Below are 9,994 nucleotides of genomic sequence, written 5' to 3'. Positions count from 1 at the left end.
CCATGTAGGAAGTTCCAATAGTATGCAGCAAAGTGTTTCAAATTTTTATTCACCGGCAGGTAATTTGCAGTATGCTAATCCAAACATGCTGGTGGATAGGGTAATTGGCCATGCTACTACAAGTTATTCGGCCAATTACCCTCAAACATCATATGCTACACCTCATGCAACTAATTTTTTGGCACCATACTGTTGGGGAACGCAGTAATTTCAAAAAAAATCCTATGATCACGCAAGATCTATCTAGGTGATGCATAGCAATGGGGGGAGAGTGTGTCCACGTACCCTCGTAGACCGAAAGCGGAAGCGTTATGTAAAGCGGTTGATGTAGTCGAACATCTTCGTGATCCAACTGATCAAGTACCGAACGCACGACACCTCCGCGATCTGCACACGTTCAGCTCGGTGACGTCCCTCAAACTCTAGATCCAACTGAGGCCGAGGGAGAGTTCCGTCAGCACGACGGTGTGGTGACGGTGATGATGAAGTTACCGGCGTAGGGCTTCGCCTAAGCACTACGACGATATGACCAAGGTGGAAATCTGTGGAGGGGGGCACCGCACATGGCTAAAAGATCAACTTGATCAACTTGTGTCTATGGGGTGCCCCCTCCCCCGTATATAAAGGAGGAGAGGGGATGCCGGCTGGCCCTCCTTGGCGCGCCTCCAAGAGGGGAATCCTACTAGGACTCAAAGTCCTAGTAGGTTTCCACCTAAAGGGAGAGAGGGGGAAGGAAGGAGAGGGAGAGGGGGAAGGAAAGCGGGCCCCCCTTCCTTGTCCTATTCGAACTCAAGGGGGAGGGGCGCGGCCTGCCCTGGCCGCCCCTCTCTCTCTCCACTAAGGCCCATTGAGGCCCATTAGTTCCCCTGGGGGTTCCGATAACCCTCCAGCACTCTGATTTTATCCGAAACTTCTCCGGAACACTTTCGGTGTCCGAATATAGTCGTCCAATATATCAATATTTATGTCTCGACCATTTCGAGATTCCTCGTCATGTCTATGATCACATCCGGGACTCCAAACAATCTTTGGTACATCATATCACATAAACTCATAATACCAATCGTCATCTAACGTTAAGCGTGCGGACCCTAGGGGTTCGAGAACTATGTAGACATGACTGAGACACGTCTCTGGTCAATAACTAATAGTGGGACCTGTATGCTCATATTGGTTCCTACATATTCTACGAAGATCTTATCGGTCAAACCGCATAACAGCATACGTTGTTCCCTTTGTCATCGGTATGTTACTTGCCCGAGATTCGATCATCGGTATCATCATACCTAGTTCAATCTCGTTACCGGCAAGTCTCTTTACTTGTTCTGTAATACTTCATCCCACAACTAACTCCTAAGTCACAATGCTTGCAAGGCTTATAGTGATGAGTATTACCGAGAGGGCCCATAGATACCTCTCCGTAACACGGAGTGACAAATCCTAATCTCGATCTATGCCAACCGAACAAATACCTTCGGAGACACCTGTAGAGCACCTTTATAATCACCCATTTACGCTGTGATGTTTGGTAGCACACAAAGTGTTCCTCCGGTATTCGGGAGTTGCATAATCTCATAGTCTGAGGAACTTGTATAAGTCATGAAGAAAGCAGTAGCAATGAAACTGACACGATCATAATGCTAAGCTAACGGACGGGTCATGTCCATCACATCATTCTCCTAATGATGTGATCCCGTTCATCAAATGACAACACATGTCTATGGTTAGGAAACATAACCATCTTTGATTAACGAGCTAGTCAAGTAGAGGCCTACTAGGGACTATATGTTTTGTCTATGTATTCACACATGTACTAAGTTTCCGGTTAATACAATTCTACGATGAATAATAAACATTTATCATGAATTAAGGAAATAAATAATAACTTTATTATTGCCTCTAGGGCATATTTCCTTCAGTCTCCCACTTGCACTAGAGTCAATAATCTAGATTACAGAGTAATGATTCTAACACCCATGGAGCTTTGGTGCTGATCATGTTTTGCTCGTGGAGGAAGCTTAGTCAACGGGTCTGCAACATTCAGATCCGTGTGTATCTTGCAAATCACTATGTCCCCCTCCGACACTTGATGACGGATGGAATTGAAGCATCTCTTGATGTGCTTGGTTCTCTTGTGAAATCTGGATTCCTTTGCCGAGGCAATTGCACCAGTATTGTCACAAAAGATTTTCACTGGACCCGATGCACTAGGTATGACACCTAGATCGGATATGAACTCCTTCATCCAAACTCCTTCAGTTGCTGCTTCCGAAGTGGCAATGTACTCCGCTTCACATGTAGATCCCACCACGACGCTCTGCTTGGAACTGCACCAACTAACAGCTCCTCCATTCAATAAAAATACGTATCCGGTTTGCGACTTAGAGTCATCCGGATCAGTCAAAGCTTACATCGACGTAACCATTTACGACGAGCTCTTTTTCACCTCCATAAACGAGAACCATATCCTTAGTCCTTTTCAGGTATTTCAGGATGTTCTTGACCGCTGTCCAGTGCTCCACTCCGGGATTACTTTGGTACCTCCCTGCTATGCTTATAGCAAGGCACACATCAGGTCTGGTACACAACATTGCATAAATGATAGAACCTATGGCTGAAGCATAGGGAATGACTTTCATTTTCTCTCTATCTTCTGCAGTGGTCGGGCATTGAGTCTGACTCAACTTTACACCTTGTAACACAGGCAAGAACCCTTTCTTTGACTGATCCATTTTGAACTTCTTCAAAACTTTATCAAGGTATGTTCTTTGTGAAAGTCCAATTAAGCGTCTTGATCTATCTCTATAGATCTTGATGCCCAATATGTAAGATGCTTCACCGATGTCTTTCGTGGAAAAACTCTTATTCAGGTATCCCTTTATGCTATCCAAAAATTATATATCATTTCCAATCAACAAAATGCCAACCACATATAATATCAGAAATGCTATAGAGCTCCCACTCACTTTTTTGTAAATACAGGCTTCTCCAAAAGTCTGTATAAAGCCATATGCTTTGATCACACTACCAAAGCATTTATTCCAACTCCGAGAGGCTTGCACCAGTCCATAAATGGAATGTTGGAGCTTGCACACTTTGTTAGCACCCTTTGGATCGATAAAACCTTCTGGTTGCATCATATACAACTCTTCTCCCAGAAATCCATTCAGGAATGTAGTTTTGACATCCATTTGCCAAATTTCATAATCATAAAATGCAGCAATTGCTAACATGATTCGGACAGACTTAAGCATCGCTACGGGTAAGAAAGTCTCATCGTAGTCAACTCCTTGAACTTGTTGAAAACCTTTCGCTACAAGTCGAGCTTTGTAAACGGTAACATTACCGTCTGCGTCGGTCTTCTTCTTAAAGATCCATTTATTTTCTATGGCTTGCCGATCATCGGGCAAGTCCACCAAAGTCCACACTTTGTTCTCATACATGGATCCCATCTCTGATTTCATGGCCTCAAGCCATTTCGCGGAATCTGGGCTCATCATCGCTTCCTCATAGTTCGTAGGTTCATCATGGTCTAGTAACATGACTTCCAGAACAGGATTATCGTACCACTCTGGTGCGGATCTTACTCTGGAAGACCTACGAGGTTCGGTAGTAACTTGATCTAAAGTTTCATGATCATCATCATTAACTTCCTTGCTAATTGGTTAGAAATCACTGGAACTGATTTCTGTGATGAACTACTTTCCAACAAGGGAGAAGGTACAATTACCTCATCAAGTTCTACTTTCCTCCCACTCACTTCTTTTGAGAGAAACTCCTTCTCTAGAAAGGATCCATTCTTAGCAACAAAGATTTTGCCTTCGGATCTGTGATAGAAGGTGTACCCAACAATTTCCTTTGGGTATCCTATGAAGAGGCACTTCTCTGATTTGGGTTCGAGCTTATCAGGTTGAAGCTTTTTCACATAAGAATCGCAGCCCCAAACTTTAAGAAACGACAACTTTGTTTCTTGCCAACCCACAGTTCATAAGGCGTCGTCTCAACGGATTTTGATGGTGCCCTATTTAAAGTGAATGCAGCCGTCTCTAAAGCATAACCCCAAAATGCAAGCGGTAAATCAGTAAGAGACATCATAGATTGCATCATATCCAATAAAGTACGATTACGACGTTCAGACATACCATTTCGATGTGGTGTTCCAGGTGGCATTAGTTTTGAAACTATCCCATGTTGTTTCAAATGAAGACCAAACTCATAAATCAAATATTCTCCTCCACGATCAGATCGTAGAAACTTTATTTTTTTTTGTTACGATGATTTTCCACTTCACTCTGAAATTCTTTGAACTTTTCAAATGTTTCGGACTTATGCTTCATCAAGTAGATATAACCATATCTGCTCAAATCATCTGTGAAGGTAAGAAAATAACGATACCCAGCACGAGCCTCAACACTCATTGGACCGCATACATCAGTATGTATTATTTCCAATAAGTTAGTAGCTCATTCCATTGTTCCAAAGAACGGAGTTTTAGTCATCTTGCCCATAAGGCATGGTTCGCAAGCACCAAGTGATTCATAATCAAGTGATTCCAAAAGTCCATCAGCATGGAGTTTCTTCATGCGCTTTACACCGATATGACCCAAACGGCAATGCCACAAATAAGTTGCACTATCATTATCAACTTTGCATCTTTTGGCTTCAATATTATGAATATGTGTATCATCACTATCAAGATTCAACACAAATAGACCACTCAGCAAGGGTGCATGACCATAAAAGATATTACTCATATAAATAGAACAACCATTATTCTTTGATTTAAATGAATAACCCTCTCGCATCAAACAAGATCCAGATATAATGTTCATGCTCAACGCTGGCACCAAATAACAATTATTCAGGTCTAAAACTAATCCCGATGGTAGATGTAGAGGTAGCGTGCCGACGGCGATCACATCGACCTTGGAACCATTTCCCACGCGCATCGTCGCCCCGTCCTTAGCCAATCTTGGTTTAATCCGTAGCCCCTATTTTGAGTTGCAAATATGAGCAACAGAACCAGTATCAAATACACAGGCGCTACTACGAGGATTAGTAAGGTATACATCAATAACATGTATATCAAATATACCTTTCACTTTGCCATCCTTCTTATACGCCAAATACTTGGGGCAGTTCTGCTTCTAGTGACCAGTCCCTTTGCAGTAGAAGCACTCAGTTTCAGGCTTAGGTTCAGAATTGGGTTTCTTCTCTTGAGTAGCAACCTTTTTGTCGTTCTTCTTGAAGTTCCCCTTCTTTCCTTTGCCCTTTTTCTTGAAACTAGTGGTCTTGTTGACCATCAACACTTGATGCTCCTTTTTTATTTCTACCTCCACACCTTTTAGCATCGCAAAGAGCTCGGGAATAGTCTTGTTCATCCCTTGCATATTATAGTTCATCACGAAGCCTTTATAGCTTGGTGGCAGTGATTGAAGAACTCTGTCAATGACACAATCAACTGGAAGATCAACTCCCAGCTGAGTCAAGTGGTTATGGTACCCGGACATTCTGAGTATGTGTTCACTGACAGAACTATTCTCCTCCATTTTGCAGCTGTAGAACTTGTTGGAGACTTCATATCTCTCAACTCGGGCATTTGCTTGAGATATTAACTTCAACTCTTGGAACATCTCATATGCTCCATGACGTTCAAAATGTCTTTGAAGTCCCGATCCTAAGCCGTAAAGCATGGCACACTGAACTATCAAGTAGTCATCAACTTTGCTCTGCCAGATGTTCTTAACGTCATAAGTAGCATCTGCAGCAGGCCTGGCACCTAGTAGTGCTTCCAGGACGTAATTCTTCCGTGCAGCAATCAGGATAATCCTCAAGTTACGGACCCAGTCCGTGTAGTTGATGCCATCATCTTTCAACTTAGCTTTCTCTAGGAACGCATTAAAATTCAAAGGAATGGTAGCACGGGCCCTTGATCTACAATAACACAGACATGCAAAATAACTATCAGGACTAAGTTCATGATAAATTAAAGTTCAATTAATCATATTACTTAAGAACTCCCACTTAGATAGACATCCCTCTAGTCATCTAAGTGATCACGTGATCCAAATCAACTAAACCATGTCTGATCATCACGTGAGATGGAGTAGTTTTCAATGGCGAACATCACTACGTTGATCATATCTACTATATGATTCACGTTTGACCTTTCGATCTCAGTGTTCCGAGGCCATATCTGCATATGCTAGGCTCGTCAAGTTTAACCCAAGTATTCTGCGTGTGCAAAACTGGCTTGCACCCGTTGTATGTGAACATAGAGCTTATCACACCCGATCATCACATGGTGTCTCAGCACGACGAACTGTAGCAATGGTGCATACTCAGGGAGAACACTTATACCTTGAAGTTTAGTGAGGGATCATCTTATAATGCTACCGCCGTACTAAGCAAAATAAGATGCATAAAAGATAAACATCACATGCAATCAAAATATGTGACATGATATGGCCATCATCATCTTGTGCTCATGATCTCCATCACTGAAGCATCGTCATGATCTCCATCGTCATCGGCGCAACACCTTGATCTCCATCGTAGTATCATTGTCGTCTCACCAACTATTGTTACTACGACTATCGCTACCGCTTAGTGATAAAGTAAAAGAATTACATGGCGATTGCATTGCATACAATAAAGCGACAACCATATGGCTCCTGCCAGTTGCCGATAACTTTGTTACAAAACATGATCATCTCATACAATAATTTATATCATATCATGCCTTGACCATATCACATCACAGCAAGCCCTGCAAAAACAAATTAGACGTCCTCTACTTTGTCGTTGCAAGTTTTACGTGCCTGCTATGGGCTTCTAGCAAGAACCGTTCTTACCTACGCATCAAAACCACAACGATTTTTCGTCAAGTGTGTTGTTTTATCCTTCAACAAGGACCGGGCGTAGCCACACTCGATTCAACTAAAGTTGGAGAAATAGACACCTGCTAGCCACCTATGTGCAGAAGCACGTTGGTAGAACCAGTCTCATGAACGCGGTCATGTAATTTCAGTCCGAGCCGCTTCATCCAACAATACCACCGAATCAAAGTATGACATGCTGGTAAGCAGTATGACTATTATCGCCCACAACTCTTTGTGTTCTACTCGTGCATATAACATCTACGCATAGACCTGGCTCGGGTGCCACTGTTGGGGAACGCAGTAATTTCAAAAAAAATCCTACGATCACACAAGATCTATCTAGGTGATGCATAGCAATGGGGGGAGAGTGTGTCCACGTACCCTCGTAGACCAAAAACGGAAGCGTTATGTAACGCGGTTGATGCAGTCGAACGTCTTCGTGATCCAACCGATCAAGTACCGAACGCATGGCACCTCCGCGATCTGCACATGTTCAGCTCGGTGACGTCCCTCGAACTCTAGATCCAGTTGAGGCCGAGGGAGAGTTCCGTCAGCATGACGGCTTGGTGACGGTGATGATGAAGTTACCGGCGCAGGGCTTCGCCTAAGCACTACGACGATATGACTGAGGTGGAAATCTGTGGAGGGGGCACCGCACACGGCTAAAAGATCAACTTGATCAACTTGTGTGTCTATGGGGTGCCCCTGCTCCATATATAAAGGAGGAGAGGGGAGTCCGGCCGGCCCTCCTTGGCGCGCGCCCAAGAGGGGAATCCTACTAGGACTCCAAGTCCTAGTAGGTTTCCACCTAAAGGGAGAGAGGGGGAAGGAAGGAGAGGGAGAGGGGGAAGAAAAGGGGGGTGCCGCCCCCCTTCCTTGTCCCATTTGGACTCAAGGGGGAGGGGGGTGCGGCCTGCCCTGGACGCCCCTCTCTCTCTCCACTAAGGCCCATTGAGGCCCATTAGTTCCCCCGGGGGTTCCGATAACTCTCCAGCACTCTGGTTTTATCTGAAACTTCTCCGGAACACTTCCGGTGTCCGTATATAGTCGTCCAATATATCAATCTTTATGTCTCGACCATTTCAAGACTCCTCGTCATGTCCGTGATCACATCCGGGACTCCGAACAATCTTCGGTACATCATATCACATAAACTCATAATACCAATCGTCATCGAACATTAAGCGTGTGGACCCTATGGGTTCGAGAACTATGTAGACATGACCAAGACACGTCTCCGATCAATAACCAATAGCAGAACCTGGATGCTCATATTGGTTCCCACATATTCTATGAAGATCTTTATCGGTCAAACCGCATAACAGCATACGTTGTTCCCTTTGTCATCGGTATGTTACTTGCCCGAGATTCGATCGTCGGTATCATCATACTTAGTTCAATCTCGTTACCGGCAAGTCTCTTTACTCATTCCATAATACTTCATCCCGCAACTAACTCGTTAGTCATATTGCTTGCAAGGCTTATAGTGATGAGTATTACCGAGAGGGCCCATAGATACCTCTTCGAAACACGGAGTGACAAATTCTAATCTCAATCTATGCCAACCCAACAAATACCTTCGAAGACACCTATAGAGCACCTTTATAATCACCCATTTATGTTGTGATGTTTGGTAGCACACAAAGTGTTCCTCCGGTATTCGGGAGTTGCATAATCTCATAGTCTGAGGAACTTGTATAAGTCATGGAGAAAGCAGTAGCAATGAAACTGACACGATCATAATGCTAAGCTAAAGGATGGGTCATGTCCATCACATCATTATCCTAATGATGTGATCCCGTTCATAAAATGACAACACATGTCTATGGTTAGGAAACATAACCATCTTTGATTAACGAGCTAGTCAAGTAGAGGCATACTAGGGACTATATGTTTTGTCTATGTATTCACACATGTACTAAGTTTCCGGTTAATACAATTCTAACATGAATAATAAACATGTATCATGAATTAAGGAAATAAATAATAACTTTATTATTGCCTCTAGGCATATTTCCTTCACATACACAATTGTAGATGTTCATAATTCGGCTCCACACCTTAATGATCATGGCCGAATAAGTGAAAATTCTACCAGCGGGCAAATGCCTTCACCTAGTACCATAGCATGTTGCCTCTGCACGATTAAAAAATTTCGCAACATATCAATGCCAAAAGCATCTAAAAGTATTGGGGGGCAATTCGATGAAGACTGGGCTGAAATTGGACGAAAAAGCTTAAAGATAGCCTAGCTGCAATGTTTGCTGAATTTAGACAAGAACAAGCGGCCTTGCGAATCAAAGAAAGAAAGATTAATGATTCGGACAACAAATATAATTCGGCTGATGAAAAAGCTGAATCAAATAGTACATGCACCAAATTTAATATGTTAAAGAAAGATGATTATGTTGGGGAATGTAGTAATTTCAAAAAAATTCCTACGTACACACAAGATCATGGTGATGGCATAACAACGAGAGGGGAGAGTGTTGTCCATGTACCCTCGTAGACCGTAAGCGGAAGCGTTACGACAACGCGGTTGATGTAGTCGTACGTCTTCACGATCCGACCGGTCCAAGTACCGAACGTACGGCACCTCCAAGTTCAGCACACGTTTAGCTCGATGACGATCCCTGGACTCCGATCCAGCAAAGTGTCGGGGATGAGTTCCGTTAGCACAACGGCATGGTGAAGATGATGATGCTCTACCGGCGCAGGGCTTCGCCTAAAATCCGCGACGATATGACCGAGGTGGAATATGGTGGAGGGGGGCACCGCACACGGCTAAGGAACGATCCGTAGATCAACTTGTGTGTCTCTAGAGTGCCCCCTTCCCCCGTATATAAAGGAGCAAGGGGGGGTGCGGCCGGCCCTAGGAGGAGGCGCGCCGGAGGAGTCCTACTCCCACCGGGAGTAGGACTCCCCCCTTCCCTAGTTGGACTAGGACTTGGGGGGAAGAAGGAGAGGGGGGAAAGGAAAGGGGGGCGCCGCCCCCCTCCTTGTCCTATTCGGACTTGGGAGGTGAGGGGCGCGCGGCTGCCCCTTGGCCCCTTCTCCTCTTCCTCCACTAGGCCCACTAAGGCCCATTAGGTCACCGGGGGGTTCCGGTAACC

This window comes from Triticum dicoccoides, chromosome 5B (genome assembly GCF_002162155.2).
Source record: "Triticum dicoccoides isolate Atlit2015 ecotype Zavitan chromosome 5B, WEW_v2.0, whole genome shotgun sequence".
NCBI classification, from domain to species: Eukaryota; Viridiplantae; Streptophyta; class Magnoliopsida; order Poales; family Poaceae; genus Triticum; species Triticum dicoccoides.
This window is presented reverse-complemented; position numbering follows the sequence as displayed.